Genomic DNA, 20,488 nt, shown 5'->3' with positions numbered 1-20,488 from the left:
CTGGGGACCATTTCCTAGGGAATTTGGCTGTAGAGACTAACTGTCTCTTAGATCATGATGGATTTCTAGCTTTACTGTTTTCCATCAATATCTTCTACTAACTACTACTTAAACTACAAAATTGGGTAATTCCTCCTTGTAAAGCTTTTCCAGTATTTTCTGAGTTAAAAACAATGATTTCTTGGCCTTCTCAGCAAGGTAAGCTCAGGCCCATATGCCAGAACCCATTTGCAGCCTAGGATGCAATGGGGAAGCCAAGGGGATGCTAGCATCCCTCTTTCAGTAGCCCTTAGTCGGCTGGTCAGTGATCATAGTGATTTCGTTGCAGGGACACCTCGGGTCACTTTGACACCCAGAACCTCTGACATATTCTGCGTGTGGGACACAACCCAGGAGCTGGGGGGGAGGAGGAGATCTACATGGTAATGGGCCTTCTCTACTTCTATCTCTAGGAGCATGGGAGCTTCTCTTCAGTCCCCAAGGACTCTCCCTTGGGATGCCTTTTTAACCCACTGGAAATGATTCAGATTGCAAAATTTAGGAAAGGACTGATCTCCTGTAATACTGCATGGTCTTAGTAGGATCTAGCAGTTAGATCTCTTTTGCAGGAAACAGGGAAAATAGATGGAGGTATGCTAGGTCCAGACCTTCACGGCTCTAAATCAGGACCCAAACTAAAAGGCCTCTTGCAGAATGTGTTTGGCTAGTAAACTCCCTCCTGACAAATTGGATGTGTAAATAGGCCTTCTCCTGATAAAACGCAGTTGCTGGAGGAAACACAAGCTATCTCTCACAAAGGGGACACTGACTCTTTCTCTGTTCCTCCTAATTGATGTGGGGCCTCTCCCTCATTCATTTCCCAGGTTAACAGCTATAATTGGAGCCAACTGGGGTTAGTCTACCTTGGGATGGGGACTTTAAGGTATATTCCCAAGCAGCTGCTGAAACTCCATTTGTTTTGGGGAAATTCTTTCTTCTCCAGCCTAACATAGATTGCCTAATTCCACTAGTTGGTGGAAAGAGAGAAAGAGAGAGAGAGAGAGAGAGAGAGAGAGAGAGAGAGAGAGAGAGAGACATGGCATCTGCTCCTCTGTTCTAGCTGACAAGGTTTAGGACCAGAATTTTTTTTGTCTGCCTTCTGCTGGCATCTCACCTCTTCTGCCTTCCCCTCCACCTCCTCCTGTTTCTGCACCACCTTGAGTGCAGTCTGCATAACAAGTTTCTATACCATCCGCAGTGCCTCAGCCACCATTGGCTCCTCTTCCCAGTCTCAAGGTCAAGCGAGGAGCACCCCCTCAGACCTCCCACTTCAGATTTCCCCACCAGCGTTCCAGGTAAAAATTGACAATGGGGAACAAATTGTCCTGAGTGGACACATAGGTGGAACGTATTTGGTATTTAAACTAAGTTTATGGTTTAAGATAAACATGTCTTTAGAGTTATAAACATTAAATATGAAACTTTTATTCTATCTAGGTTTCCTGAAGATCAAATAAGCTCATGTTATCTGTTGCAATTTGTTAGTAAAAAGACAACTTAAAATGATTCTATGTCAAAATTCCATGGATAATTGTTAAGATAGCTTTCAAAGTCTTTGATAACCTAAAACGTTAACAGTTTTTGCTTGCATGACAAATTGTGGTTGAATTCATTGGATATATAATGATGTAAGAGGCTAAAGCACTAATTTCTAGATGTGGGTATGTGCTTTTGACTTGTTGCAGAGAAACTAAGGATATTTGGATCTGTTGGAAAACATGTTTTGTGATTAATTGGTTCATAAGTTTGCCATCTAAGGAATTCTGATGTAACAGACAGTACACAATTGGTTACTACTTAATTTTCCCCGGAGACTAAGGTTTCTAAGTGTTAAAATTCTGCTAAATGTAGTTAAGACTGATGGAAATAAGGAAAGCAACTCTGTATATAGAAAAGTAGATGTGTATGAAAGATATCAGGAATGGAAATACACTTTTGTTGAAGGTAAAAGAAAGTAATTTTGTCCTAAATGAGACTGGTTGTTTGGAGAGAAATGGCTTGGGGCAAAATCTGAAAGCAAAAGAAAGTTGTAGAAGGTTCGTGAAGGGAAATATTTGGAAAGGAATTTTATGTGTGGTTAGGATGGACTGAGGTTGCAATGAAGGGATTTTTTTTTTTAATGTATGCAGTATATTTATTAAAGAATTATCATTGATTTATTCAACACCTTTCTATTTAGTGACTAAGTGTAAGATTCTACATTAAGCACTGCAGAGGATCCAAAGGTGAACAAAATCTTACAAATAATCATCTTACTGTAGACTGTCATCCACTCCTAACACACAACTATGGAGGAGTTCATGAGAAAGAGCAAAGATCACCTATGGTGGGGAATGGCTGAGGGTCTGAGAGCAAAGCAAATAGTGTTGGGAAGACAGGATGGGATGAGAGAGTGGACGCTCTGGAATGTGAGCATAAAGGTTTATTCCCCCCAAAAATAAAGTAGCGACATGGACAGAACTGTGTTGTAAAATGAGGAATCTGATGGAAGTGGGGAAAGGCATTAGAAATGGGAAAACCAATTGTATGGCTACTTAAATAGAGTGTGTGAGAATAAATGAGGTAGAGATTAAGTTACCATTAAAAAAAATACAAGGGAAGGGATTAAGCAAAGCCTATCACAGAAGTGAGACCTCTAGGATTCAGCAACTGATTGGATAAACAGGTCTAAGGAATCAAAGGAGTCATTTGTAACTCCAGGTGACTGGGAGGTTATTGGTGCTTGCAATGAATGATTTTAAAAAGCACACTGGTATAAGGTTAAAATTCTGCTTTTCTCTATGTTTAAAAAAAAGAGATTTTCTTGGATTGTTAGTCTGTTCTTTTTAAAAAACATTTTTTTTTAACGTTTATTTATTTTTGAGACAGAGAGAGACAGAACATGAACAGGGGAGGGTCAGAGAGAGGGAGACACAGAATCTGAAACAGGTTCTAGGCTCTGAGCTGTCAGCACAGAGCCCGACGCAGGGCTCGGGCTCACGGACCTCAAGATCATGACCTGAGCCGAAGTCAGCCACTTAACCGCTGAGCCACCCAGGCGCCCCTGTTGGTCTGTTCTTGATAAGAAAATGTAAACAAAGTTTTTTTCTCTTGTCTCCTGGAAAACCAAAGCTTGTTTTAAATGTTTATGTTTATGTCTTTATCAGGTCTTTGATTACTTAAAGTGAAAACTTCTCAATGTTAAATGAGCTAAATTTTGCTAACAACTATATAACCCTACATATCTGCCTTTGGAATCTCCCGTTTCTTTCTTTCTTTTTTTTTTTTTTTAATCTCGTATTGCCTACCTTGGTTAAATAAGATTTGTAAAGATCTGTAATCCTATTTAGGATATGCTTTATAACTTTCTAAGGTTTTTATAAACCTAAATTGTAAATGAAGTCTTTTTGACCAGTTAGGCCTTTTTATTTGGTATGTTAAGTGGAAAGCCCCGTCAAATAATGGTAAAACTTAGGTTGTATTTCTTGGGTAAAAGCTATAACTGCTCAAATATATATGCAATTCCTAAAGTTTTAATGTTTTGGTAATAAGGCCATCACTTGATATTCTGACTATCAAAGTGTTATGTGTCACAGTAATAACCAAATTTCCTTGTCAATTGCATCATCATGAACTCTCACATCATATTTTTAACCATGTCCATTTTTTACTTCTGTCATTTATAGTTAATTGTTCTGATGTTCCTACAAAACGTGTTTCATCTTCAAGGAGACTTATAAAAAGGATCTTTAAGACAGATACACGTTTTTGAAATCTTTAAGATTAATACAAAAATGGGTAAGAATTTCCAGAACTAAAAAGCTGCATTCAAACTGAACAAGAATTAGAAACATAGAACTAAATGAACTGAGGAAAATGGTTATAGTTTTGTGACTCTTGTTTTAAAGTATTGCTGGTTCTCTAATGTTTGCTCTTCTAGATTAAGGAAGCTTTCTCTTAAGATATCCATTATATACAGTAGTAGGATACTGAGTACAATAGATAGGATAATAGAGTACAAACTGAAGTATTTTATTTTTCTCTCTACTTAAACCCTCTAAAATTCAAAGATTATCAGTGAGTATTCTTTCATGACAATTATAGTTATTTGCATTAGTTCAATAAGAATCTGTTCTTGTAACAAGACACCATTGGAAATACTGGTCATTTTACCAAGGCTTTGGCTGGAATTGTAGCAGGTTTCTCGCACAGAGAGTCGTGACACTGAGGCTTTTCTTTCCAGAAAGGAACTTTATTTGTACTGACATAGGCTTAGAGGATTTTTACCCCCAAGCTGAGTCCTGAACACCACATGGTATAGCCTTTTATGCATTTTCTACTTTGTATCCCATATATGGGTAACATATAGACATACAGTCTGATTGATTGGTCTCATGTTACAGGGTAGTGACTGATGCACATATGCACATAGCCAAGTGGCCTTCCCTTATCTTAAGGTCTTTTCTCACCACATTCCTTAGGGAGGGGATTCTACTACGTTCCCCCATTTGATTCTCAGACCCCCCTATTTTGGGTCAAAGAGCATCACCTTGGTTTAGAGGTCTATATTTTCATAACATTATCACATGCGTGGCTATAGCTATTTTTCTTTCGACCATTGCCTCAATGAGGCTGTAGACAGACCGTATAACCAGGGGAGCTAAGCAAGGTAGGATTAAGCAAGTTTCCAAAATCAAGAGGATAATTCCCATGAGGGTTTTGAATGCCTTAAGAGTTTAAAAAAAAAAAAATCCTCTGAATAAAACTCCCTGGGGTCCCAACCTTTCCAGGTCTAGATTGGGACATGAGCAACTTTCTCATTTGATCTGTGATCTTTTCTATAACTTTTCCTTCATCATCTATCTGCAGGCAACAGTTAGTTAAACTAACTAGTTAAACTAACTAGTTAGTTAAACTAAAGTTAAACTTAAACTCCTGCCTCTGAAGCAAGCAAGTAATCTAAGGCCAAGCGATTTTGATAGATAGCATTGCACATTTTGGCCTGCTGTTCAGCTAGTAAATTAAAAGCCCTGGCAGTTATATTGGTTATAATGTCTACAACTTCTTGCAGCATGATTATGTTGTTTAGCATATAAATGGGATTACAGTAGCCCCAGGACCCATCCTCCGCCCAGGTGGCAGGGCCATAATATTAGATTATATGCTCAGGAAGTCATTCATCATCTTTCCAATTGCCAATTTGTAAGGCACATCATTTCCTTCGAGTCTCCCTGTCCGTATACACTTGGACTCCCAAATGTTCCCCTCTGGCAAGTGGGAGCAGTAAGAAATATTGACGGATAGTTCCCAGCACACATAACCCAGACCAACCTGAAGGAAGTACTGTATAGGCTGTCCTTCCACATATCCAGTATATTCCACCTGGTGCCCACCATTCGATGGCTGCATCGACATTATCCCAGGCCTCTTGGAGATGAGAGAAGTTAGACAGGGGTGGGGTGTCACAGACTTTGAGTCTGGAGTTCTCTCTTGTCCACCAAAAGAGCAGATGCAGAAATGAATACGAGAGAGGCTAATGTCTGAGAGGAGACAAGAGCCCTGCATAAGGGTCCTTTCTCCATATTTATTAGGATCAGAAGGCTTACATACGTGATGCAGAAGTAAAACTTACATACATGGTGCAGAAAGAAACAATAAAACAGTAATCATTAATTCATGTGTGTGAGAGAAAAGAGATTTTCAAAGATACGCGGTGTTAGGGGTTAGGATCAAGACAAATCAAAATAGCCATGCAGATGGCCATTTATTGCAGGAACCAGGCACCTTGTCTGTTTATCTTAACTCTTCTACAGGCTAAGACAGATAGAGAATGCTACCTCAGGGTTAACAAGGTATTTTGGTCACTAATTAGCCCTCAGCCCTTTCACTGTGTGGCGACTTTCCACCCTAACCCTTGTTAATCCATTGGTGCAAACTCAAAGAATTCTTAAACTTATCCTCCACAGTGGGGATCTGGCTCAAGGTGATCTGGGGTTCCCCACTATTGGGTTTCCCAGGCAGTTGAGTTATAAAATCTTTGGCCCAGGCATGTCAAGCTTCCAACAGAGATGGTGAACTTCCTTCCCCAAGGCAGGAATTTTTTTTTTTTTCCCCAAGGCAAGTTCCCTTTCCCCAAGGTAGTTTTTGTTTTTGTTTCTGTTTTTTTGTTGTTGTTTTTTTTACCAATAATTGAGGTTTTGAGGAACCCCAGTAGTAGGATGGGGTATTCTGTTCCACTATAAGATTCATGTGGATCTATTTCTGTAGACTCCCATGGCCATTGATCCCCCCATGTTGGTACCAACAAAGCATCCTATCCACAAAAGGAAGGAGAGTGCTAACAGAAACCTCTCACCATATTCCCAGCCAGCCAGGGTGGTTTCAGCCATTTCTATGGTGAAAAATAGACCAAGAATCACAATAACAGTGAGAAACAAGGGGTAACAGTACATCACAGTAAGGAAACAGATATGGAAAATAAGAACAGTATTTTGTTCCACTGGACCGTGATTCCTCACGCTTCTGCTGTGCATAGATTAGTCAGCTTCCAGAGTGACTAAAGCAGGGCTGCAGTCTCCCAGAGCCTCTGAAGTCGCAGATTGCTTCTTCCATATGGTCAGCTTGCACGTTGTTGATGGATCAGGAATGCATTCCCAATTTTGAGATATCAGTTTCACTCTGCTGTGGTGAATCCAGGGTCCCACCTTGGCTACCCTTACTGCAGTAGAGGTAGACAAAATAACACTGAACGGGCCCCTCCAGAGGGGCTCTAGGGGTTGGACATTCCACTCCTTCACCCATACAGCATCTCCTGATTTAAAGAGGTGAGCGTCTGTAGTCAGACTCACAGCTCCCTAACCTAGTGGTGTAAGATGGTTAAGGTAGAGCCAAGGACCGTCATCTGTTGTCTTACGGTTAGATTGCCTGTCTTATTTAGAACCCCCCCCCTTATGCCCTTGATAATGGGGGGAGAACTCCATCTGCTTCTTTAGTGTCCCATTTATAGCTGCAGTCTGCCTCCCTGAAGGTCCCTTATCTCTCCCTGCCTAATGTTAACCATTTCCCTATTCATTCCTCCCCTGTAATAGGACCCCTAACTGTTGTTAGGGAACAGGGATGATGACCATTCTGGCTTCTTCAAGTTGATAAGGGACAGTGTGGGGGTACAGCAGTTAGAGTCTACCCAAGATTTGGTTGAGTGGCCCATGGTATGGTTCTATAAGAAGGCTGGTAGGCATGAGGCAGCATAAACATTAGCAGACACAAAGAGAAAAACACAAAGTAAAGATTATACTGACCAAAAAGATGGCATCTTAAGATAATGTCCCCAGTTCCCAAACTAGTCACACAATCCAGGAGAGACCCTGACTTTGTTCAATTACTCCCAAAAGTCATCTATATCAGTTCTAAGACTGTGAGAATTATCGGTTATATTGAAACAACATATGTCAGGGAATGTCTCATAACCCAGGTGATGGAGGAGCAGTAAGTAATCAATGGTGGCTCCAATGTCCAAGAGTTTGGCCCTAACTCAATTTAAAAATTTTTAAGCATCTAATGTGTGTGAGAGTTATTTATAGTTTCTGCTGAGTATAAGCAGACACTTTGCTTTATTTCAAGGTGTAAAACTTTTCCAAGAACCGGGAGTCCTTCTAGAGTCAAGGCAGCCATTTACCATTATTAATTTGGAAATTTTTAGGGAAGCCAAACCTGGGTATTATTTTATAAAGCAGAACTTTTATTATTTCGTGTGCCTTTTCTGTCTTGCAGGTGAAGGCCTCTACCCAATTAGTAAAAGTATCAACCCATACCAACAAATGTTGAAACCCTTTTGACCTTGGCATATGAGTGAAATCTAATTGCCAATTTTCTCTGGATAGCCTCCAGTTCCTTGATTGCCTGGGAGAGAAAGTTTGTGGTTGAGAGGATTGTTTCTAAGACATACTTAACAGGCTGATACTACTTGCTGAACTGTCCTTGACAAATTTTTCTCAGTAAACGTACTTTGGGCCATTTGGTAAGTTTTACCCCTCCCTAAATGAAAGGCCTGATGTAGTGCTTTAATGATCTTTTAGCTCTGTGAGCTGGGTAATAATAATTGCCCCTGCTCTGTTTGTAAGCATCCTGAGGGTTGGAGTCAGTATCCATGAGTCAGACCCCAGTTTATTTCCTTGGGAGAGTAGATGGGATTGAGTCTTCTTTAATAACTGATATAGCAGGTGAGCTCTTTTCATGTCCCTTTCTATCAAGGGAGTAAGTTCTCCGGTATTATTATTATTATTCCGGTATATTCTTATTATTATTAAGAAAGGATGAGAAAAAAATTAGTTTTCCCCATATGCATCCCAGGGGCTGAGAGAAAAATTTAGTTATAAGTTTTCTAGAGATGCCTCTAATCATCATACTGGCATTTGGATAGTTGGCCTGGAGTGGAAAGGAGAACAGAAAAGGTGGCTTCAGTATCAAGAAAGAAATGAACCAGCTTTTAGTTACCTGAATTTTCCAGAGTTACCCAAGGCTCTGGGCTTCCAATAGACAGTTGGATCTGGGTAGCCACTCCAAAGAATCCCAGGCCCCATCAGTCCCTTTCAGGGATACTGTTTATCTGAGCCCTCATAGATGGAGGTCCCTGAGGACATTCAGACTTCCAGTGATGGTCTCCACATAAGGGGCATGACCTGCAGAGCTTTGACTTCTGTTGTCCCTCTTGAGGACAGTCTCATTTCCAGTGCCCTGACTGGCCACACAGTGGCATTTGGGGCCAGGACCTTGGGAAATCTAGTCTGACATAGTACATAAGACTGCAACTAAGGCCTCAGTTTTTGTTTTTGTTTTTAAGCCTCCTTCCTGTTTTGTTTTCTTGATCTTGGTTGTAATATACCCCATTGGCAGCTTGTAAGATCTCCTCCAGGGTCGGGTCCCTTCTGGTCCAATAGCCAATTTTTGTATTTCCTCTGAATATCTAGGGCTGATTGAGTGACAAATTTGTCCTTTAAGATCATTTCAGCCTTAGCAGTACCAGGGGAGATAGCCATATATTTAATGAGAGCCTCCCTCGACCTCTCCAGGAAGGCCATTGGGCTCTTACTCTGTGTTTGTAAAATATTGGCTAATTTAGCATAATTTAAGGGCTTAATTTTAGATTTCCTTACTTTTTCCAAAACACAAGCTTGGAGGTGGCAGCGACACCATTCCCCAAGGGATGGTCATAATCTCAATTAGGATCTTGGGGTGGAACTGCCTGAGCTCCAGTAGGGAACTGGAAGTTCCCTATAGGACCTGCATTCCATGCAGTCCCATGGTAATTAATGAGTTGCTCATCCCCATATCTCTCAGCTGCTGCCAGAACCCCACAGTTCTCTGATTCATTAAGAGTCTGATTCAACAAAAGCATTATATCTTTCCAGGTCAACTCAAAAACATATGTAATATTCTGAAAAGCTTCTATACACTTATGTAATCAGAAAATTTACCTAGATCTCCATTTATCTGTTTTAGATCTTGTAATATAAAAGTTTTCTCCTTCTGGCATTCTAGATTCTCATAAGGGAAATATGCCTGTTACGTTGTGTGGAGGGCCTGGATAAGGTGGGCAACAGAGAGCAGAATTGTACTTTTTATATACATTGAGGACCCAAGGAGGAAGAGGTTGAGGTGGAAGACTTCCCTTCCTCCTTCTCTAGGTTTGCTTTGGATACAGGTAAGTGGCCTTTAATTGTCTCCCCTTCTAATTGCTGGACTTTAGAAAAGGTTGCCATTAAAAATCAGAATCGACCTTACATTGCATACATATATGTCCATTTTTTCTTACAGCCCAAAAACACTGAACATAGGGGACTTATCCCCATTTCCCTTCACATTTGCAAACCAAGTTCAATTGTAGGATAGTATTATTATTGATATTTCCCTTTGGTGGCCAGGTTTCCTCCTCCAATTTGCATTGGGGCCAAGACTGTGTAAAAGAAAGAGTCATAATGCATTCCAAAGGAGTATTGGCCTTGGTTTGGGAATAGCCCATCTATAGAAAAAAGGAAGAAAGGTGTCCCTTATCTCAATTTCCTATAGCTGGCCAGGAGAAACCTCAACTCCTGGCCCCCTGTTTTGGCTGACTATGCGACTGGCAGCCAAAAGTCCTGTCAGTCTCATGAGGTGCTGGGAGTAGTCGCTGTTACCCAGACTTGACCCTACTTCCAAGAGCTGACCTGGTCTTCCCCAGTTTTTCCTACCCCTCCATTTCCTGCCCGCAGGACGTTGCAGGTATGGACCGTGACCAATCAAGACTTCCCTGGTTGTGGTAGGATGCACTAATTTTATTTTGGCCCAATAGTAATTTATATATTGATCATAGGCCATTGATGGGGTGGTTAAAGAGCCAAAGTCAAGATCTACTCCCGTGCCTTTTTCAGCAATGCCCACATAAATATATTCCAGCCATGTGGATATCCATTTTTGGCATACAATGGGCTAGGCTGAGTAAAATCATTCCCATGTATCCCAGTAAAAGCTCTTCGTATATCATCCATCCCTTATGTGTCACAGGTATCCATTCCTCTGCTAAACAGGAACAACACATTTGTGGAAGTTTTGGAGGCTGGCACCAAGGGTATTACCACCATTTTCCCAGCCTTTGAATCAAAGGAGAAGGAATTTTAATCTTAAACCAGTGTACTTTTAAAATCCATTCATTTTAACCTTAGTTGGTCCTGACCACATATAAAATTTTTCTAAAGATGTCCCTTCACAAACCTTCTACAACTTTCATATGCTTTCAGATTTTGACCTAAGCCCTTTTTCTCCAAACAACCAGTCTCATTTAGGACAAAATTACTTTCTTTTACCTTCAGCAAAAGATGTATTTCCATTCCTGATATCTTTCATACACATCTGCTTTTCTATATACAGAGTTGCTTTCCTTATTTCCATCAGTCTTAACTACATTTAGCAGAATTTTAACACTAAGAAACCTTAGTCTCCGAGGAAAATTAAGTAGTAACCAATTGTGTACTGTCTGTTACATCAGAATTCCTTAGATGGCAAACTTATGAACCAATTAATCACAAAACATGTTTTCCAACAGATCCAAATATCCTTAGTTTCTCTGCAACAAGTCAAAAGCACACACCCACATCTAGTAATTAGTGCTTTAGCCTCTTATCTTATTATATATCCAATGAATTCAACCCCAATTTGTCATGCAAGCAAAAACTGTTAACGTTATCAAAGACTTTGAAAGCTACCTTAACAATTACCCATGAAAACTATGATACAGACAAAGTTAACCATTACTTTAAGTCATTCTTTTGCTAACAAATTGGAGCAGAGATAACATGAGCTTATTTAACCTTCAGCAAACCTAGGTAGAATAAAAGTGGTTTTTTTTAATTTTTTTTATTTAATGTTGATAAACAGGTCTATCTCAAACCAACAAATTTAAATTAACTTAAACACTGAATGCGTTTTACTTGGATTCACTTAAGACAATTTGTTCCTCGTGGTTAATTTTTACCTGGAACACTGATGGAGAAATCTGAAGTGGGTGGTCTTTGCTCCTTGACATCTAGAGTGGGAGGAGGAGCTGATGGTGCAGGAGGCATTGAGGAGCCAGTTATGCAGGCTGCACCCCAGGTGGTGCAGAAACAAGAGGAGGGGGAAGGGAAGGGAGAAGAGGTGAGGTGCTAACAGAAGGCAAAGAAAGAGAATTCCAAGTTTTAAATTTTGTCACCTCAGACAGAGGAGCACACTCTAGGGGTTTTTTTAGTTTGTTTTGTTTTCCACTAGTGAAATTAGGCAGTCCATGTCAGTCCAGAGAAGACAGGGAATTTCCCCCAAAACAAAGAGAGTTTCCGCAGCTGCTTGGGAATATTCCTTAAAGTCCTCATTCTGGGGCAGACTAACCAGAGACAGTTGACTCTAATGATCATAGTCATTGACCCAGGAAATAAATGAGAGAAAAGTCCCCACACACAGTCACACAGCAACTCTAACCAGCATGTTAGAGTCTGGTGACCCCACACATAGTTACACTGCAACTCGAACACTCTGGTTAGAGTCATATTTCCCTTCCTTATTCCTTATGGAACTACTCAGGCAACTCTGGGAGGTGATCATGTTAGGGAAAAATCTGTTATATGATGGCCAACAGGACTGATAGGGGAATTTCTGTCCCTGCCTGAAGACTTCCCTTGTTCCCACCCTGCTTGCCTCTTGCCTCCGGTGCCAAATTACTACTAACGAGGAATGCGGAAGTAACAGACTATAAATTGTCCCCTCTGTTGATGCTCTGGACTCAGACCTCTGGAGAATGATCTCTTCTGAGCCCATTGATGTAAAATAAACTTCCTGCTTTCCAAGATCTCCAAGTGCCACTTGGTTCTTCTGCCGGGTGATCCAGACCAGTTTCTGTAACAATCAGGTTCCCCTTCTGCCTCTTAGGGGCAGTTCTACCAAATGAGCCCAGGTTCTTATCAGATTTTGGTGGCACTCCCTGAGCTGGTTCCAGGGCGTACAGAGGGTCCTCACCCTGGCATGCCCAGAGGGGCAAGTTTCCTATGGATTAAATGGGTCCACTGGCACCAGGTAAGGTCACTTCCCCTGGCTTTCCAAGGTCCATATCCGGGCAGCAAAGGAGGTAGAAATGCACCATCCCTCAATCCCAGATGCGAGCCCCCAAGAAATGTAGCAGGATTCTCTCACAGAGAGTCGTGACTCCAAGGCTTTTCTTTCCAGGAAACAACTTTTTTCATACTAACATGGGCTCAGAGGGTTTATACCCAAAAAACTGAGCCCTGAACACCACGTAGGGTACCCTTTTATGTATTTTCCACTTTGTCTCCCATATATGGGTAACGTATAGACATATAGTCTGATTGGGTGGTCTCATGTTACAGGGTCATGAGAGATGTCACATAAGCACATAGCCAGGTTGCCTTCCCTTATCTTGAGGTCTTTACTCACCACATTCCTTAGGGAGGGATCTCTACCGCAGAATGTCATATTTGAGAGTGACATGCATAGACTCAGATATGACCACCCAGCTCTAAGGAACCAAGGTTGACTTTATGAAACATGGAGCCATAAAGACCCTTGGAAATGTTGGCCTGATACCTTACTTACAGAATTCCCAGCTGTCTTACCAGGTAAGTGAAGAATGTCACTTCCTGGCAGGTGCAGGAAGCTCAAGATATCTTGGGGACCTCCTCAAGAGGAATTTGCCCAATTCTACAGGTATTGCAGCATGTCTGACAGCACGTACTTGACTTTTGGCTTCTGGCCTGGAGAGGCTACTAAAAGTTCAATCTGGAGATTCCTTATAAAAGATTCCAGCAAAGCAAACTTTAAAAGATCCTTATGATCAATTGGCATTCTTGCCAACCTTATGTAAATAATCAGACCAAGTTTGTTAAAACTGGACTTGTTTTACAAATGAATTAGTCTTGATTTGGCTGTCTCTGGAAATGAGGGTTTTTAGAAAAACTCTTTCAATAATGCACCTTGATGGATGTTAAATTCTAGTTTTGATTGTTTTTAAATTTTTGTTGTTTGCCAACTTGAGGTAAACCTCAGAAAAATTGTCACAACAGCACATATATGGACAATCTTCTTGGTTGTTATTCTGTGGAGATAGTAACAGGACCCCATTGGTATATTATTTAAACAACTAGAAAATGGGATAGATTTCCCCCACAATTGTATTTAAAAGACTTTTCTCAGTATTGACCTATCAGTAGATAAAGACTATAGTGTTTTATTAAATTGTTTCCTTAAGGCCAGGTTAATTCATACATCTCTAATTGAATATACAAACCATACCCTCCCTATGCCTGATACGACAATTACTAGAAACCCACCCTCTATAAATCTAGGAGATCTGGTTTTATTTAAAGGATTGAAAGTGTAATACAGCAGGGCATTTAATTCCAAAATGGAAGGGCCCCTACTGGGTCATATTATATAGTCTCACTGCAGTAAAGTTAGAGAGGCACTGTTCATGGTGTTACAGCAAATAGCACCCAGGAAGAGACCAGCGACAAGCACTGGGGAATCAGAAAAGACTGTTTATTTCACACCAGTGCCAGCCCAGCGGAGTCACCTCCTAAGGCTGAGCATCTGGCTCAGATTTTACTGATCTTCTACACATATGTGCTTCTGGGTTGGGCAGGACTAGTATATGCAAGCTTCTGGTTCCTGCCTGCTGGCTGATGCAAGAGGGAAGCAAGATTGCAGAAGCCAAAAGCATGCGAGGGAGGTATCCAGCCTCAGACACCTGTCTCACCCTTTTTATTTGTGTTTACCAGCTTTCCTTCTCAATGGGCTCATATAATCTAGAACAAAACCTTCCTCCTTCACAGGAAACCAATGAGCAAACTAAGACACCTTCTTATTCTTGTAAACCTATGGAAGACCACAAACTTCTCTTATAATGATTGTACATTTCTTTTGTATTCTCCTTTCCCCAATCTATACTAACAATTCCTTCTTACAATGGGCTGTTGAAAAGGATCACCACAGACATTTGAATTACAAACCAGAAAAACCCATCTGATTCCTGCTGCCAGTTCCCACTCCATCTGAGGAGGCTTCAATCCTGACATCTAAAAAACTTATCACTGGCAGACACTTGGTTTGTAATTTGCCCTAACCATTAACCTATATTTTTCTTGTTTCTATAAAAATTCCTTTTATTAATTACCTGATTGCTTACTAAACAAAACAGAGTCTATACGATGGCTAAACTCCACCTGTTACACAGTTCAGGCCTTAAGTGGCTCTCAAAATAACATCATATTATTAAATGGTAAAATAACTCAAATGCATAAAACAGTTCTATAAAATAAAATGTCATTAAATGTTTTAGCTACTGCACACGGTGGAACTTGTGCTCTCATAGAAAATGTTGTGTGTGCATCCCAGATTACTACAAAAATATTTCTGGATTTCTAACTGACATGAATATTCAAACTGATGCTTTAAACAATCCCTCTCTTTCCTTTAGTGATTGGACTGGAGGATTTTCATTGGAGGATTTTTATCAACTACCAAAGAACTTTTATTTGGGCTTCTCTTTAGTGTTGTACTGAATATGTTTTGCAGTTTTCTCCCCTGTCTCTGCTTGGTGCTGACACTCCATCACTACAATGACTTCTCAAGGACAGATAATCCTTACCCACAGAGATACCACCTTACTGATGAAGTTTTGGGGTGATGGTGGGGTTTGTGGGGGTTGGAGCTGACGGCCAGGAAAGAATTCTTGAAGATGTGTTTGGTGCAAAAAGGTGATTTTATTAAAGCACAGGGACAGGACCCGTGGGCAGAAAGAGCTGCACTATAAGTAGGGGGAGATAAAGTCAAGAGGGAGTTTCCAACAGACTTTCTCATGCTAAAGACTCAGAGATTACTGAAGGCCTAGCTGTCAAGCTAAGGTTGTTTTTCCCCTAGCAAAGCATTAAGACAGTCAGTAGGGAGTGCCTGGACTTTAGGCCATTGATGGTATTGCCTTTATCTTATAAACTGGTGGAGACTTACCAGTTTAACCACTTGTTTTTGTTTTTCCTTTCCTGTTTTTGGGTAGCCAGGAATGTCCAAGGAATAGCACACATATCCCACCTAGGGGCAGGGGAGGGAGGGTGTGCTACCTTCTACTTTGCCCTCAGCCTGCCTCATGCTCCCTCATCACCAACACTTCTATGCAATATTATACTGGAGGTTCTAGCCAGTGCAATAAATAGGAAAAAGAAATAAAAGGCACAAAGATTAGAAAATAAGAAGTAAAACTCTTTACTCGTAAGTGACAATTGTATATGTAGAAAATGCAAAGGAATTCCAAACTACTAGAACTAACAAGTGAATCTAATAAGTTCACAAGATTCAAGGTCAATATAAAAAATATTTCCAGGCGCCTGGGTGGCTCAGTCATTTAAGCGTCTTACTTCCTCTCAGGTCATGATCTCGTGGTTTGTGAGTTCAAGCCCTGCGTTGGGCTCTAGGCTGACAGCTCCAAGCCTGGAGCCTGCTGTGGATTCTGTGTCTCCCTCTCTCTCTGCCCCTCCTTTGCTGGCTCTCTCTCTCTCTCAAAATAAATACACATTAAAATTTTTTTAAATATATTTCTAAATAAGAGTAACAAACTGAAAAAAATTGAATATATAAGCAAATATAGTAACATGCTATTAATAGGAACTAGGGTATAGGTTCAGTGTAGAATTCTTTCAACTTTCCTGTATGTTTGAAATTTTTGTAATAAGATATTGGAAGGCAAAATTGTACAATATAACATTGGAAATATTAACTAATAGGAATACATTTAACACAAGATATACAAGGCCTCTGTATTGAAAACTATAAAGCATTGCTCAGAGATTAAAGACCAAAATGAAAAGATATACCATAATTAGGAACTAGAGATTCTATGTGAATGTCAGTTCTTCCCAAATGACCTATAAAATCAGATCAACCCAAATTAATTCTAGTAGGTATTTTGTAGATGACAGACTGATTCTGAAATTTACATGAATATGCCAACGACCTAGAATAACCAAAGCAATCTTGAAAAGATAATATTAGAGGACTTTCATTACCTGATTTCAAGACTTTATATAAAGCCACAATAATCAAGGTTAGTGTGGTACTGGCAGAAGGATAGACAAATGGATTAATGGAATAGAATATAGTCCAGAAATAGATTTATACCTATACCACCTATTGGTGTTTTGTTTTGTTTTACGAAGATGTCAAAAAATTTAATGGAGACAGGAAAGTTTTTAAACAAATGGTGCTAGTACTGGATGATTCTAACTATATGGCATTTTGTAAAAGACAAAACTATTGAGAGAGTAAAAAGATCAGGGGTTGGAAGGAGAGAAGGATGAAGAGTGGAACACAGGACGTTCAAGGCAGTGAAACTATTCTGTAGGACACTACAATGGTGGATAAAAGTCATTATACATTTGTCGAAAACCATGGAATGTACAACACCAGAAGTAAATCCTAATGTAAATAATGGGCTTTGGGTGATATTATGTCAATGTAGGTACATCAACTGTAACAAATGAAACAGAGTGCTGTCGAGAAAAAAAACCATGAGACGCCGAATAGAAGTGAGGCAAGATTTTATTCACGGCTGGGCCAAACCTGATCTCCTGATCTTAAGGAGGAAAGTGCAGAGAATGGCTCCGAACAAAGGCAGCAGTGAGCTTATATGGATTTTAGCAAGTCAGAATACGTCATAATTTGGTTAACCAATTACAATTTACAACATTTCATGGTAGCCAATTATATTGTGACACACAGACGTTAGTTTTGGCGGGAACCTATCAATTTAAAGTTATTTGTCCTAAGAGGGTTTAAAATGACCAATCATAGTTAGACACCTGAGATGCCGTAGGGCAGCGAGTACATGATCTTTTACATGTTGGTCTTGCCTAGGCCAGATCTTGGTAGAGGGGGTGGGGGAGCAAGTTATCGCAGAAGCGAGATAGGGTGGTTAGTAATTTCCGATAACCCTAATAGGGAACTACGTAAGCCTTTTACCTCAACTATTCATGAAAGGTGAGTTTAAGCTAAACTTATATACAATAAGCTTTCTGATATCTTATAAGTTGACCTATTACAACAAATGTACATACCAATCTGGTACAAGATGTTGATGGTAGGGGAAGATGTGTATGTGTGTGGGGGTAGAGGGTATATGGGAAATCTCTGTACCTTCTTCAGTGAACTTTGCTGAGAACCCAAAACTGCCCTAAAAGTAAAGTCCATTTTTTAGACAGTAATACATTTCTGACACACATAACAACATAGATGATTTTTCAAGAAATTTATGCTGATAAAAAAGAAACCAGATTTAAAGGATTTGTGGTTTATGACTCCATTTATATTAATCTAACAACAAACAACACTAATATATATTGATAGAAATTGTAGTGGTTCCCTCCGGCAGGTCATGGTGCCTGAAAAGGGTCAAGGGAGAGTTTTCTAGGGTAATGAAAATGTTCTATAGTGCTATTGGTTATACAGATACATACCTTTGTCAAAATTTACTGAACTATAGGTTTAAGATCTGGGCATCTTACTGTATATAAATTATACCTCAATTCTAAAAAGTAAATATTTTAAAAAATTCAACACAATTAGGGGCATCTGCCTTGCTCAGTCAGAAGATCATGCAACTCTCGATCTCAAAGTCATCAGTTTGAGCCTCACATTGGGTGTAGAAATTACTAAAAAAAAATAGATAAACTTCAAAAAATTCAGCACAATTATATGCCATTTACACACCTATTAAAATGGCAAAAATAAAACAAGAAACTGATAATATCAAGTTTTGACATGGATGTGGAACAACTGGAACTTTTAAAAAAAATTTTTTTTATATTTATTTATTTATTTTGAGATACAGAGGGAGACAGAGCACAAGCAGGGGAGGGGCAGAGAGAGAAGAAGACACAGAATCCGAAGCAGGCTCCAGGCTCTGAGGTGACAGCACAGAGCCCGATGCAGAGCTCGAACTCACAAACTGTGAGATCATGACCTGAGCTGAAGTCAGATGCTCAACCAACTGAGCCACCCAGGCACCCCACAACTGAAACTTTTATACATTGCTAGTGGGAATACAGAATGGTTTAGCGACTTTGGAAAAAAGTTTTTCTGGGTTTTTTTTTTTATAATATTAAACATATACTTATGACCTAGCAATCCCAGCCCTAGGCATTTACCCAAAAGAAATGAAATGTGTGTTCACACAAAAACCTGTACACAAATGTTTACAGCAGCTCTATTCATAAGGACCAAAAACGAGACCATCCACATGTCCATCACCTGGTCAATGAACAAATGGTGCCATTTCATACAATGAAATACTGTTCAGCAATGGGAAGACATAAACTTTCAACAACCTGGATGAATCTCAAAAACAACACTAAGTTAATCCATCCTCGAATGGCTACATAATGTATGATTCCTCTTAGATGATGTTCTGGAAAAGACAACACCGTAAGACAGAGAATAGATCATTGGTTGCCAGGGGCTGGGGCTCAGGGAAGGAGATTAACACAAAGGGGCATGTGGGAATTTCTGGAGATGATAAAACTATTCTCTATTTTGACTGGAGTAGTGAGATCATCAGGATTCATGAAACTGCATATCTAAAAAGGATAACTTTTACCATAAGTTGTACTTCAATAAACTTGACTTTAAAAATAGAGAGGGGTGTCTGGGTGGCTCAGTCATTTAAGTGTCTGACTCTTGGTGTCAGCTCAGGTGATGATCTTGTGGTTGTGAGATTGAGCCCTACCAGGTTCTGTGTTGAACATGGAGCCTAAATGGGATCCTCTCTTTCCCTCTCTTTGCCCCTACCCTGGTTCATGCTCTCTCTGTCTCTCACTCTCACTCTCCTTCTCTTTCTCTAAGTAAACTTTTAAAAAAATAGATAGTAGGGACGCCTGTCTGGCTCAGTTGGTAAAGCATGCAACTCTTGATCTCAAAGTTGTAAATTCAAGCACCGCATTGGGTAAAGAGATTACTTAAAAATAAAATCTTAAAACATTAAAAAAAAGAAAGTCATTTTATAAATGAGTAGGTGGAAAATTTAATTCCAACTAAAGTTCAATATAGTGTCCTAATTCAATGCAAAGAATATGACCTGATTTGTAAAAGCAAACCAACAAAACAACAGCACAATCGCACATAGTCTCATATTCTGCAATGCAATATGTAGCTCTGATTTTGGTTTATATGAAGACATATAGGTTCATGACACATATAATCCCCGTGTTTCATTGTGCTAGCTATTCACTCAACAAATATTGAGCATCTACTGTGTACTTTGCCCCATGAGAGATGCTGACCATAACATGTTCAGATATAGGCCTGTTCTCAAGAATCTCATCGTGCAGTGAAGAAAATATATCATAAAAAGGATATATTTATCTTCAAAAAATTAATCATACCATTATGAAAGAAACTGAAGAAGACACACAGAAAAAAGGAAAAAGATTCCATGCTCCTGGATAGGAAGAACAAATATTGTTAAAATTTTAATGCTACCCAAAGCAATCTATATATTCAATGCAATCCCTATCAAAATAACACCAGCATTCTTCACAGAGCTACAACAAACAATTCTAAAATTTGTAGGGAACAAGAAAAGATCCTGAATAGCCAGAGCAATCTTGAAAAAGAAAACCAAAGCAGGAAGCATCACAGTCCTGAACTTCAAGCTGAATTACAAAACTGTAATCATCAAGACAGCATGGCACTGGCAAAATACAGACACTCAGATCAATGGAACAAAATAAAGAACCCATAAATGGGCCCACAAATGTATGGTCAACTAATCTTTGACAAAGCAAGAAAGAATATCCAATGGAATAAAGACAGTCTCTTCAGCAAGTGGTGCTGGGAAAACTGGACAGCAACATGCAGAAAAATGAACCTGGACCACTTTCTTACACCATACACAAAAATAAACTCAAAA

This window comes from Acinonyx jubatus, chromosome B3 (assembly GCF_027475565.1).
Source record: "Acinonyx jubatus isolate Ajub_Pintada_27869175 chromosome B3, VMU_Ajub_asm_v1.0, whole genome shotgun sequence".
Taxonomy (NCBI): domain Eukaryota; kingdom Metazoa; phylum Chordata; class Mammalia; order Carnivora; family Felidae; genus Acinonyx; species Acinonyx jubatus.
This window is presented reverse-complemented; position numbering follows the sequence as displayed.